The 14468-nt window shown below is 47.2% G+C and overlaps 1 protein-coding gene and 1 long non-coding RNA gene across 4 annotated transcripts in view; one reads left to right on the top strand and one right to left on the bottom strand.

Annotated features, from left to right (window-relative positions):
- The window catches only part of LOC119963518 (netrin receptor UNC5C-like), a 412811-nt gene that overhangs the window by 213787 nt on the left and 184556 nt on the right, over window positions 1-14468 (top strand). The window lies entirely within an intron of this gene.
- Window positions 1-14468, bottom strand: part of LOC119963519 — a 33844-nt gene that overhangs the window by 18992 nt on the left and 384 nt on the right. Inside the window, exon 2 of the long non-coding RNA XR_005460116.1 lies at window positions 14017-14045. This is a non-coding gene — a long non-coding RNA (uncharacterized LOC119963519). The remainder of the gene's footprint in view (window positions 1-14016; window positions 14046-14468) is intronic.

Raw genomic sequence — 14468 nt, 5'->3', positions numbered from 1 at the left:
TTATTCAAGGTTGAGTTAGATGGGGTTTTTGTTAGACAAGGGAGTTGAGAATTATGTGGGGGCAGGCATGAAAGCAGAGTTGAGTCCACAACCAGGACATCCATGATGTCACTGAATGGTGAAGCAGGCTTGAAGGGCCGAAGGCATACTCTTGCACCTGAGTCCTGTGCCCCTATTTTGACCAGTTGGGCCGAGTGGCCCGATTCTATGCTGCACCTTCTGTGTAAGTCATTGAATATTCAGAGATTCAGATGAGACCAGGTAATCAAATTGTTGGCTGTGATTCAGACAGCCCAGTTTCATGTGTCGCATCAATACAATAGACTGTAGTATTTGTAGATGTGGATAGCCGTTTTATTTCCAGTGATGAGCTAGATGAATTGAAATAGGAAACCAAATGGCCTTGATTAAAAGAAATGACCCCCAAGGTAGATACTTTCATTATGGCTATCTTTAGCAAATCAGCCTGTTGACGAAGCAATCAATTGCAAACTCACTCTCGTTGTTGTTAAATGCCCCTTGATGCATCGCAGGACACTGCACCTGAAACCCGAGTGTCCTGGCTCAAAAGATGGATGGGTAAGTGAGCCAGTAAATTGTTTCTTGGCAGGAGACCTACCCTCGCTATATAATTTGGACAGTGGAGCATTTGACAGCTAACCTATCAGCTGCAATGCACCCTGGGGAGGCAGCTGACTCCTGCTACTATAATCGTCCAGCCATTGACAATGTAGTGGCTAAAAAGGAGCATCATTTTCCAATCAAATACCTGAGCAGCTATTCATCCGACCCACAAGGAATACTGTCAGAAGGCAGGACGTCCCGATGCACGCCTTTTGACTTAATTGACGTTGTTGCTTTTTGGAGAGGAATTCAACTTAAAAAAAAACAACAGATCTTCCTTCCCTGTTCCTTTGCTGTTGGGTATGGAAATGGTGGCCTTGAGCTTTACTTTACCAAGGATTCTTTGAGAACTCCATCAAGCGCCCAGGCGTGAACCTATATTGTCAGCATCAGTGCTCTGTTGGCTCAGTAAAGCATCATTACAGTTGGACTGTGTTTCACATGACGTCCACCTCCCTGTGCTACTCAGCCAGTATCATGGGCTGCCAGCTGGGAGCAGGAACATAGAACATAGATCATACAGTGCAGAAGGAGGCCATTCGGCCCATCGAGTCTGCACCGACCCGCTTAAGCCCTCCCCGTAACCCAACAACCCCTCCTAACCTTTTTGGTCACGGAGGGCAATTTGGCATGGCCAATCCACCTAACCCGTACGTCTTTGGACTGTGGGAGGAAACCGGAGCACCCGGAGGAAACCCACGCAGACACTGTGAGAATGTGTAGACTCCGCACAGACAGTGACCCAAGCCGGGAATCGAACCTGGGACCTTGCCACTGTGAAGCCACAGTGCTAGCCATTTGTACTACCATGCTGCCCATAAGACATGAGAGATTGTAATTTTTGCACCCGTTTCCAACCCAGGATGTGCCAAAGCCTCATTTTGGCAACGCCAACTGCCACTTCCTCTCACATCCGCAAACAGTCAGGCCTGGCTCAATGGGCCTTTGAGTAATGCGGGCTCGGCGGGGTGTTTTTAGCCAGTAGTATGGCGGGATCGACCAAAAACCCCAAGTTCGTGCCCCACAAAATGTTGCCTATTCTATCCTTGAAATGCTGGTACCTGCCAAGTCCTCGCACAGACAAGCCATCCTTCATCAATGCTCACCCATAAACTACCACAGCATTTATTCAAGTTGCAAATGACAGCTGGCACCCTGACACATTTACATAGATACATAAAAGATAGGAGCAGGAGGAGGCCTTTTGGCCCTCCGAACCTGCTCCGCCATTCATCACGATCATGGCTGATCATCCAACTCAATAGCTTAATCCTGCTTTATCCCCATAGCCTTTGATCCCATTCTCCTCAAGTTACAATTTAATAATTTTTATTATTGTCACAAGTAGGCTTACATTAACACGGCAATGAAGTTACTGTGAAAATCCTCTAGTCGCCACACCCTGGCGCCTGGTTGGGTACACAGAGGGAGAATTCAAAATGTCCAATACACCTAACAGCACGTCTTTCGTGACTTGTGGGAGGAAACCGGAGCACCCGGAGGAAACCCATGCAGACACTGGGAGAACGTGCAGACTCCACACAGTGACCCAAGCCGGGATTCGAATTTGCACCTTGGCGCTGTGAAGCCACAGTGCTAACCACTGTGTTACCGCGCCGCCTGTTGGCTTCAAACATTAAATCATGGACAATACAGTACAGAAACAGACCATTTGGCCTACTGGTCTATGTAAATGTATATGCTCCATACAATCCCCGTTTTATCCCCCGTCATCTCACCCGATCAGCATATTCCTCTATTCCTTTCCCCATCATGTGCTCACTTCCCAGAGTAAGGGGGTTGCCCATTTAAGTCAGAAATGAGGATGAATTTCTTGTCTCAGAGGGTAATAAATCTCTGGAATTCTTTACCGCAGAGAGCTGCAGAGGCTGGGTCATTAGATATCAGATTGACATATATTTAGTCAGTGAGGAAATCGAGGGTTATGGGGCTTGGGCGGGAAAGTGAAGTCGAGGATGATATCAAATCAGCCATGATGTCATTGAATGGCAGAGCTGACTCGATGGGCTGAGTGGCCTACTTCTGCCCTTTGTTTTATGGTCTTGAAACATTTATGTTATTTGCCTCAACCACCTCTTGTGATAATGAGTTCCACGTTCCTACTACTCTCAGCAGAGAGAGGTTCCTATATGAACTCCCTGTTGGATTTAGCAATGACTGTCTCACATCTAGGATCTCTAGTTTTAGATTTGTCACAAGTGAAAACAGTTTCTCTACGTCTACCCAGTCAAACGCTTTTGTAATCTTAAAAGAGCTCTATTAGATCAAACTTTAACCATTATAATGTAAGATGTCTTCTCTCCTCCTGAAGCATTTGTTGACTTCTAGAATAGTCTGTAATTTCTCTATTTATTTTGTGCCTGTTGTGTGTCAGGGAACTGATTCCTGCAGGTGGAATGTCACACAATCTGTAATGACATCAGCAGAGTGTTTTGCACGGGCTTCCAGTTCTCCATTTTTAAGATTGCCATGAGCAATATCTCTCATTGTGTTAGGAAGGAATCCAAGTGTGTCGCCCCTTCAAACTTTTTCTCTTTGCGACACTTAGAGAATATAACAAAAGAGAAAACTGGCGATGAGGACTGAGGCAACAAAACAAAATTGCTGAAGAAAAAATATTGTCAACGAGACAAGTGGAGACAATGTTGATAACGGAGAAAAGATTCTTGGGACTGGACGCACCTAGATTTACATAGATAGAATAGATTACATAGAATTTACAGTGCAGAAGAAGGCCATTCGGCCCAACGAGTCTGCACCAGCCCTTGGAAAGAATACCCTACCATTCTTTTCCATAAATTTAGAGTACCCAATCCATTTTTCCAATTAAGGGGCGATTAAGGAGAATGTACAAACTGTACATGGACAGTGGCCCAGAGCCGGGGTCGAACCTGGGACGTTGGCGCTGTGAGGCAACAGTGCTAATCCACTGCGCCACCGTGCTGCCCAAGAGAACCCTACCTAAGCCCACACCTCCACCATATCCCCGTAACCCAGGATCTGGGTCACTGGCCATGTGGAGTTTGCACATTCTCCCCGTGTTTGCATGAGTGTCGCCCCCCCCCACAGCCCAAAGATGTGCTGGGTAGGTGGATTGGCCACGCTAAATTTGAAAAAATGAATTGCATAAGCTAAATTTAAAAAAAAAATTATATATACTCATCTTTCTTTCAAGATGCGCAGGTTAGGTGGATTGTCCATGCTATATTGCTCCATAGTGTCCAAAGATGCACCAGTTAGGTGGGGTTATGGGGATAGGTGGAGGAGTAGGCCGAGGTAGGGTTCTCTTTCAGAGGGCGTTGCAGACTCGATGGGCCAAATGGTCTCGTTCTGCATTGTATGATTCTATGATATATACGTAGAGATGGTGCATAAGTGCGTCTGTTGTGAGAATGTCAAGAAAGCTGTCACCATACTAAAGAAATAGGGGGAGGGGTGCTAAGTATCAGAGAATACAACCCTGCTGGTGGAGCATCACATGATCTGGAGTGATGCCAGCAGCGTGTTTTGCGCAGGCTTCCTGTTCTCCATTGTAGATGGTTTGAGCAACATCTCCCGATAAACCTCTCTTCGTGCTTGTAAGAAATCCACGTGTGTGTGCGTGTGACACCTCCATACCTTTCCTCTTTGCCGCACTTAGATAACGTAGCAGTGCCTTCTATTTGTCCTCACATTTCTAATTCCCTGGTTTGCCATGTTTGGATATCGTGAGTCTGGCCGTTTGCAAAGGATTGTTTTTCACGCTGTTCCCTCATTGTCAAATAAATACCAAATCAGGAAGCAAAGATCTGTTAAGGATTTGAGCTGTGTGCAGATTAATCTGAGCACGGAATTAAACTTTATACGTGGTGCCCTGGAGACATCATCATATGTACCTAGATTTTCCCATGAAGATAAAGAGCTTGGATATCCATCGATTTAAAGTTAACATATCCAACTACATTGAGATTGCTGAGCCGCGTGCAGATTTTCTTTTCTTATTAAATTAGCTATGTTGTTTGATGCCGACTTTTCCTAATTAAGTGCAACCTTAGACCAACTGACTCCTGTGGGTATGGCTGTAAACTTCTGAGGGTTGGCAAAATCCTTTTTGGTGACATTTATAAAATGCCAGGACATTTTAAAAATGCCAGGATGCTGCAGATTGTGCCGTCAAGTACTGCGGCTTCACCAGCGGAGAATATCACACACTGTAAATATCATCACCAAGCAAGCTCTCTTTAATCAGTTCACTCACGTTTACTAAGCCCTCAATTATTTCCCTTTTGCAAACCACTCTTGACAAACTGCCTTCTGGAATCTGTCCATCCCGTTCTTTATTCAGCAGTGAAAAAGGGGTTAAATTACAATGGCATGTTACAGTACATAGAACAGGCCCTTTGGCCCCACTCGTCCACTCCGATGTGTGTGCTCAACACGGGCCTTCTCCCAATTGTCTGTATCTAATCCTATCAATACATTCTTCTGTTCTTCTCACCGTTCTGTTTATCCAGCTTCTCCTTAAATGCATGTGCATTATTTACCTCAGCGACTCTCTGTGAAAGCAAATTCTCACCGCTCTCTGGGTAAACAAGCCTCTCGTTTCATTAAAAACTGACTTTTTTTTGCACTCCCTCGCACATCAGCAAACCGTCATGCCTGGCTCAGTGGGCAACGCTCTGACTTTTGAGTTAGTCAGTTGGTCTGGCAGCATCTGTGGAGACTGAAACAAGAGTTAATGGTTCCTGTTGTGTCAAAAAAGTTCTGAAGCAGCAACTGTTTCACTGTCCACGGGCGCAGCCTGACCTGCTGAGTATTTTCCAGCATGCTCTGGCTTTGCTTCAGATTTCCTGCATCTGCAGTATTTTGCTTTTGCCGGAGGAGTTTCTCCTGAATTCCCTATTGGGTGTCGCGGTAACTCATATTTAAGGATCTGACATCTGGGCGATCCCAGCAAATGGAATGAACGTGTATCCTCCAGCATTTGAAAGTCGGAGCTGTGAACTAATTGAGGTGTTTAAAGTGGAGAAAGGCATTTGTTCGGGTCAATAAGGATAAATTATTTTCCCTAGTGGGTGGTATCCAGAGCGAGGAAAGAGGGAGGGATTTTCCGGACCACCCGCACCGTGTTTTCCAGTGGTGGAGGGGGCTCCCCATTGGCCATCAGTGGGGTTTTCCAGTCTCGCCAATGTCTCCGGCGCCTCGCCCATCCCTTCCCCGGGGAACCCGCTGCAGGGGGTGGCGGGGGCACTTTCGGAGGGACCAGAAGATCCCACCAGTGGGAAGGACTGGAAAATCCCACTCATCACTTTAAAATTCGAACTAAGAAATTCAGGAATGGGAATCAGGAAGCGCTTCTTCATACAACAGAGCAATAGAAGTCTGGGACTGAGGCCTATAGCTTTTTTGGGGGTGGGGGGTAACAAGGAGCAAAGCTGTCTGGAAGACACTGTGATGCAGACCAGCCAAGACCCAATTGAATGGGAGGACAAGTTCGGGGGAATGAAAGGCCTCCGCACATTCTATGCTGTCTTGAATGGCCAACCATTCCTTGTAGAAAGATTTCTTTTCAGCACAGACCGCGCAAAGATCAGGGGCAGGGCACATCAGACAGTGGGGTTTCCAAGATGTTGGTGGGGGAATACATCCCTGCCAATCACAGGAGCCACGCAGCCATTTAACGCTTTGCGGGCTGTTAATTGGCTGGAGACGGGCCCTTCCTCCCGCTGCACCCGTTTTCTTGTGCAGGCGTTCTCTCCCCCCCCCCCCCCCCCAGCAAGCAGTGGGATTCTCCGCCCCAGCAGCCGGTCAATGGGGTTTCCCATTGTGGGTACCCCCATGCCGTGGGGAACTCCGTGGGCGTGAGTGCGCTGCCGACGAAACGGAGGATCCCGCCAATGGAGAATCCAGCCCGGGACCGCTGCCCCTCACTCGGCCGGAAGTCCTGCGCCAGGGAGCTGCCGAGCGATCTGATCTGATATATTTCTGTCCTATCCACTTGGGCCTTGACTGAAGTAGTACAAGGTGAGAAGAAGACATGTCAGAGAGATCAGCTGGTACCAGAGCATCGCTGCCCAACCTCTCCGATATGGCACCAACCATACCGCCGCCCCTTGCACGTCCTTAGCAATGATCGCGGGCGGCAGCATGGTGGCGCAGTGGGTTAGCCCTGCAGCCTCACGGCGCCGAGGTCCCAGGTTCGATCCCGTCCCTGGGTCACTGTCCGTGTGGAGTTTGCACGTTCTCCCCGTGTTTGCGTGGGTTTCACCCCCACAACCCAAAGATGTGCAGGGCAGGTGGGTTGGCCACGCTAAATTGTCCCTTAATTGGAAAAAAATGAATTGGCTACTCTAAATTTTTTTAAAAAGCAATGATCGCGGCACAGGCACAGCCCACTTTCTCATCCAACGTGGGGAAATCATACTGAAAAAAACCCCAAAAATTCTGCAGATGCTGGAAGTTTGAAATAAGGACAGAAAAATTGAAGAAGAGCTCAGAAAGCCAGGCAGCGGCTGTGGAGATACTTCACTGTTTCGGTTCAACGAGCTGTCATTCGAGCAAAGCAATCTCCCCGATATTGAAAAGACTGTGGCAATGTCTGCTCCTGCCGATGTGAATAACTTCCGCCCTGTTAACATTGACAAAATTTAAATGAACCAGCCTTGTGTTTGAAAAGAAAAAGCAGCTCCTCTGCGTTTTAACCATTTCCTTCGACACATGCTGTCCTTTGAGACGGGTAATAAAATACTGTCCCGTGCCAACGTCGCTTGGAAAGAATTTTTAAAAACGAGGAGACACTTGCAGACGTAAAGGAACGTAGACATTCGTAAGTCATTCCTGCGGTTGGCATTTGCGCTGGGTCAATTTTAAACCGAGCTTGATAGACATTTGTTAACCAAACGTTTTCAGGGGGTATGAAGGATGAGGCAGGTCACAAAGTTAGGTTCATAGATCAGGCATGATCTCACGAAATGGCAGAACTGGCTCGAGGAGCTAATGGCCACCTCCTGTTCCTATGTTCCTGCGTGAGATTTGTTTCAATTTAAACCTGTTCCCAAGATGCAGCAGAAGGCTATTTTTATTGTTTCAAACTGAAAGACTAAAGTGTTGTTCTCAGTGTGTGTGTGTGGGGACGGGGGGGGGGGGGGGGGGGGGGGGTGGACGTTTGACATGGAAGACTAAAAAAAAAATGCTTCCGGCCTGTACTTTCTACTGTTAAAGATGAATATCCTAACGTGGGTTTTTGACAAAGAGCACTCCTCTTTCCTTCAGGCATTAAATACTTCAGCATCGCCAAGTGATATATTAAGTGATTATATAAAGAAAGGACCTATCTCTCTGAGATGCGCAACAAATCATCCAAAAGTAGACCCTTTGGAGATCTCGCGCAGCTTCATTTCCGAGGCCCAGACATTTAGCACGACTGTTGATGCCCCGTGAAATGTGTGTCAAGTTCTGGGAGCTGGTTTTGAATGTACAGCTGGTGTATTCATTTGGAGAGGCTATAGGAGTGGTTGTCACGGCACTTGGAAAGAAAAATCTCGCATTGTTGCAGCTTCCGAGGTTGGTGTTACTGAGTAGACTGGAACTTATTGAATCAAATGACCCCCACATGCTCAAAGACTTTGCCTTCCTCACCCAGATAACCAAGAAATGATTCACTTTTTTAATTGATAATTTTAGATGGGTTTTAATAACTTCCTCCAGGAATATTAATCGAAGCACTGAATAATAGATCACTTCCCAATCAGCATCACATTAATCAGAGAATAAGTTAATTACTTTGAAACTCAAGCAAGTTGCGAGTGCAGGGAAGATTGCATCAGATGATTCTGATTGTAACAATGGACTGGTTAAATCAGCTGAATTCTGCCCAGTGTGAATGCATCAGCATTAAATTTCATTTCATTTTTTTCATTGATCAGTGCAAAGGGTGTGGGTGGCTGTTTATATCAGGTGTGCACAGTAAGAAGTCTTACAACACTGTGCTCACCCCAGTCCAACGCCGGCATCTCTACATATCAGGTGTGGCTAGCTGATGTGTTAATGCAGATTTGAACTCGACACTGGCTTTAAAATTGACATTTTGACTTGGATTCTGACCCTCCTTGTGGAATCTTTATTATTGTCACAAGTAGGCTTACATTAATTAACACTGCAATGAAGTAACTGTGAAAATCCCCGAATGTCCAATTCACCTAACAAGCACGCCTTTCTGGACTTATGGGAGGAAACCAGCAGTTCTTGGGGGTGGGGGCTAGGGGTTGGGGTTGATCCCGGGGAAGGCTCACTGTTGGCTAGTTACTATGGCAAACTTTCCCTGAAGGAGGGGATGTGAGGCTCATACCAGCTCTCCAGCTAGTGTGTGAGACCCCCCCCCCCCCCCCCCCCCCCCCATCGCCTGGATTAAATTCTACCTGTAAAGTGCAAATAATAATGCCATGAAGTGAACTGCAAGGGTTGCCAGGGAAATCGATTGAGACCTGAACACGGGACCTAATAATGGAACTTCCCAACTGATTGAATTCTTTCCCCAAATCTGCTCCCTCTCCACCTCCTCCTCCTTCAAGAACTTCCTTAATTCCCGTTCTTTTTGATCAAAGATGTGGTCAAGCAAGAATAGCAATTATCAAGGGGACGACAATTTGTAGTGCAGGAAAAGGGACAGCCGATTGGTTGGGAAGTGCACTCTGATTGGCAGAGGCGTTGACATGGAGAGTGCACCAAGGAACTGACAAGCTTTTGTTTAACTTCAAACCAGGCACGTGAACTCTGATTGGTCAAGCCATTGCCATGGGGAATTAACCAAGGAATGTACGTTCCCCAAACTTTTGCTTCGTTGAAAACGTTGCAAGGCATGGACATGCTCTGTCACTTTGAGAAGGACAGGGCCCTGTGTGTGAATTCATGTAGCTCACAGCATGTGTAAGGGAGCCACATTGCAAAAATTTCACTGACAGACAATTTAAAATTATAATTTGGGCTTGCAATGGAGGGAGGGTCATTGAATAGTTTTAAGGCAGATGCAGCTGGATCCCTGTTTGGCAAGGGAATCAAAGGTCGTATTTTTAAAAATAAATTTAGAGTACCCAATTATTTTTTTTTCCAATTAAGGGTCAATTTTAGCGTGGCCAATCCACCCACCCTGTACATCTTTGGGTTGTTGGGGCAAAACCCACGCAAACACGGGGAGAATGTGCAAACTCCACACAGACAGTGACCCAGAGCTGGGATTGAACCTGGGACCTTGGCGCCGTGAGGCAGCAGTGCTAACCCACTGCGCCGCCGTGCTGCCCATCAAAGGTAGTATTAGGGAGGGATGAGGTTGTGGAATTTACAACACAAACCGACCAGACATGATTTTACTGAGTGATGGAGCAGGCTCGAGGGGCTGAAGGTTTCAGTGCGTGAGTGGGTTGTTATGTGGAATTTGTAAGAGAACCTTGGGCTGCATATTCAGTCCTACAAATTCAGCGCAGGCTGAGATGACGGCAGTGATAACGTCCGTGCAATTTCAAAGTGCTGCCGAGGATCACACAGCTAATTGGGGGGGTGCGGAGCCTAAACACGGAAGGCAAAGCGGTCAGTCAGAGATACCAACCCCCACACCCCCACCCCCGCAACCACACCCCCTCCCCCAGCCAAGACAGCGAGACCCCCAGCAGACAAGGGGAACACCCCCAAAACTCCAACTCAGACGGGCAACCTGTCCACCCCCCCCACTACTCTATAGTTGGATCACCCCCCCCCCCCATACCACATAGGCATCAGGGTGATTCCCCCCATCCCCCTCATAATGGGAACCGCTCCAATGAGGTTGCCTGGTGGCCTCGCCCCCTGACCTTCTACCCGACAGCGCCAGGGTTGCCGACCATGCCCCTGACCACCCGGGGCTCCGCTGGCCCCGATGCCTCTGGCTTGGTCACCTCAACTGCTCCAGGGCAGGAGGGACTCCCCCCCCCCCCTCGCCCCCCCCCCCCGGTGTGACATCACGCTGACGGAGCGAGGGAACTAACGGCAAACTCAGAAAGTAAGGCATTATGTTTAAATTAATTTAAATCTATGGCAATCAGTCAGGATTGGGGGGGGGGGGGGCACACCTCATTCTTAGATCTCACCGGTGCAAATCCCATTAATGATAATAATCTTTATTATTGTCACAAGTAGGCTTACCTTAACACCGCAATGAAGTTACTGTGAAAATCCCCTCGTCGCCACATTCCGGCGCCTGTTCGGGTACACAGAGGGAGAATTCAGAATGTCCAATTCACCTAACGAGCACATCTTCCGGGACTAGTGGGAGGAAACCGGAGCACCCGGAGGAAACCCACGCAGACACGGGGAGACTCTGCAATACAGTCCTCCCGCAAGAGTTAATGGTCATAATGGGATTTGCATCTTCAGTGAATGAGGCTGGAATATCCACCCAACATGTGTGTATGTATGTATGTATGTAGATTCTTGTTATTGAAGGGTGGAATGGTGCCTTTGAAGGATATGACCAGATGGTCTGAAGGAAAATAACCATCTGAATCAACCCTGCGCTGTTCAGGAATGTTTTAAGTGCATCAGGGGGTGGAATTTGGAATCTGGGCTGCATATTCAAGTCCTACAAATTCAGCACAGATTGAGATCATGGCAGTAATCATTTATGTGCCGTTCAATTTTGGAACTGAGGAGGCTTTAATGAAAATAGTAATGGGAGTGATCACTGTCAAACCTGCTGTGTTTAATTCCACAGCTCTTGATATGTTATATCATTGGATATCCCATCACTTCAAGTTACAGATGAGTGAGAAATTTCTCCAGGTTAACATTGCTAAGATTAAAGTCCTTAATTATGTCAGGGACTAGGGGGTATGGTCTACAAATTAAAGCCAGATCTTTCAGGAGTGAAATTAGGAAACACATCGAGACACAAAGGGCGGCGGAACTTTTGAACTCTCTTCCACAAATTGCAATTGATGCTATTGTTAATTTAAAATCTGCAATAGAGAGTTTTTATAGCCAAAGAATAAAAGCCAAAGAGACTCCCAGATCAGTAAAGTAAATCTTAGCACTGCCATTGACTCAATTGATAGCCCACTTGCCTCAGAGCTGGAGGGTTGAAAGTTCAAGTCCCACTCCAGCGATGCAAACACAACAATCAAGCAGATTTACAGAGCTGAGGGAATGCTGCACTGTCAGAGGTGCTGCACTGCAGGTGAGATGTTAAACTGAGAACTTGTCTGTCCAGTCAAGTGGATGTAAAAGACCCCATGGTATTATTCAAAAGGGAGAAATCCTGGCCAACATTACTAAAAAAGCAGTTTATCTGATCTTGATCATATTGCTGCTTCTGGGAGCTTGCTGTGCCCAAATTGACTGCAGTTTCTTACTTCACAACAGTGACTACGCTTCAGAAGTTCTTCAATGGCTGTAAAGTGCTTTGGAATGTCTTCTGGTCATGAAAGGCTGTATAACACTGCAAGATCCTAATTTCCCTATTGCCGGTCTAGCTGCTAAATTGGCACAGGCCATGAGATTATAACAAATAATGTTTATTGTCCACGGTAGGTTTACATTAACACTGCCATAAAGTTACTGTGAAAATCCCCTAGTCGCCACACTCCGGCGTCTGTTCGAGTACACCGAGGGAGAATTCAGAATGTCCAATTCACCTAACAAGCGCGTCTTTCAGGTATTGTGGGAGGAAACCGGAGCGCCCGGAGGAAACCCACGCTGACACGGGGAGAACGTGCAGACTCCGCACAGACAGTGACCCAAGCCGGGAATCGAACCTGGGACCCTGACGCTGTGAAGCCACAGTGCTAACCACTGTGCTATTGTGCCGCCCACATATGAACTAGCTCCTGATTGAAGCATTAGGGAAGCTGTACTTTTTCCAGTCAGTATTTTGCTGCTCAATGTTTTATCTTCGAACACATTCTTCTTCCTGTTCTGCCTCACAGGCACCAACGTCTCTTTTGTCTATCGTGCCCTGTCCTTGCCAAACTCTACTAACCCCTCAACCACCAGCACGTAATTGGAAAAAAAAACCAGACGTGGTCCAGATTCCTACTCAGGAAGCAGGCAGAACGTGTGGTGACCACGGTAACTGTCTCGTCATCCAGGGTTGAGAGTTCAAATTCCATCGTGGCAAGTTGCGAACTAGAAATCTGGTCATTTGAGTGTTGAAACGAGAGAGAGAAATGACCTTGGAAAACTGAGGATTGTCATTAACAACGTTGTCATTCTTCATGAAAGGGGACCTTTCACCCATACCTGTTCTGTCCTTCACATGACTCTGTAATTAATTCTTAATATCCTGAGAGCAACTGTGAACAGGCAATAAATTCTACTTTGCTAGTACCTCTCATCTCCTCAGGACAAATTTTTTAAATAAATTGAAGCGTGACCATGCCAGTCCTTTCCTCTGCTGTCTCCTTCATTCCCAAACCCTCTTCACCACTGCATCCCACATTCTTGAACATTCTCCTCTCCTCAAGGACACTTACCTCTGAGCCAGAGGTCGCCCTCCCGAGATTGGGACACAGAGTTATTCTGGTACAATACTTTTTAAAAATAAATTTAGAGTACCCAATTCATTTTTTCCAATTAAGGGGCAATTTAGCGTGGCCAGTCCACCTAGCCTGCACATCTTTGTGTTGTGGGGGTGAAACCCACGCAAATATGGGGAGAATGTGCAAACTCCACACGGACAGTGACCCAGAGCCGGGATTGAACCTGGGACCTCGGCGGCGTGAGGCAGCAGGGCTAACCCACTGCGCCACCGTGCTGCCCATTCTGGTACAATATTGAAGGAGTGCTGCACTGTTGGAGGCGCCCCCTTTTGGGTGAGACGACGAACCAAGGCTCTGTCGCCTCAGGGGGATGCAAACGATCCCGCAGCAATATTTTGAAGAAGATCAGGGCGGGGTCATCCCTTCCAAGCCAATATTTATCCCGCATTCAATGTCTCAAAAAACAGCTGGCGTGTTTCTCCGTCCCGCCACGCCAGATTTCTGGTTCAACACGCCGTCGGGATTCTCCGTTTCACCGGCTGGTCGATGGAGTTTCCCATTGTGGGGCAGCCCCACGCCGTCGGGAAATCCCCGGGCTGCCGGCAAAACGGAGCATCCCGCCAGCGGAGAATCCAGCCCAGCTTATCAGGCCATTATCACATTACTGTTTGTGAGAGCTTGCTGTGCAGCAATTGGTTTCTGTGTTTGCTGCAATACAACCGTAACAACACCTCAAAGCTTTCTTAAAGTGCTTTGGGGCGTAGTACAGTTGTGAAAGGCACTATATAAATGCAACTTGGTTTTCAACAGCATCCCAAGCACTCATCTCTTTGTTGACACTTGGGATCATCTCACTGTACCTCACATTTCCTACTCATTGTTCACTCACCTGTCCCTTCCATGGGGGAATGGAAGAACCTAAGAACGTAAGAAATAGGAGCAGGATTAGACCATTCAGCCCCTCAAGCATGCTTCACCATTGAATAAGATGGCCGAACCGACTGTGGCCTCAGTTCCAGTTTCCTCCTTGCTCACCACCCCCTCACAACCACCTCCTACCCCCCCTCCCTCTCATATCCCTTGACTCCTGTATAGATCAATAATTTTTTTTAAAAAATAATTTTTATTGAAATTTTTGAAAAATGTATAACAGAACAATAATAATAATAACGATAATAAACACCCCCGGCACCCGTAACAACGCGTATAACGAACCCCCCCCCCCCCCCCCCCTCAAACCCAATAATAACTTCACCATGAACATATGCCATGGCCCAGCCATGGCTACCGCTCTCAGGGCGTGAGAGTTCCAAAGACTGACAGAGAGAAGAAATTCCTCCT

The sequence above is a fragment of the Scyliorhinus canicula genome, chromosome 3, assembly GCF_902713615.1.
Source record: "Scyliorhinus canicula chromosome 3, sScyCan1.1, whole genome shotgun sequence".
NCBI classification, from domain to species: Eukaryota; Metazoa; Chordata; class Chondrichthyes; order Carcharhiniformes; family Scyliorhinidae; genus Scyliorhinus; species Scyliorhinus canicula.
The sequence above is the reverse complement of the archived record's forward strand: the minus strand, read 5'-3'. Positions and strand labels throughout refer to the sequence as shown.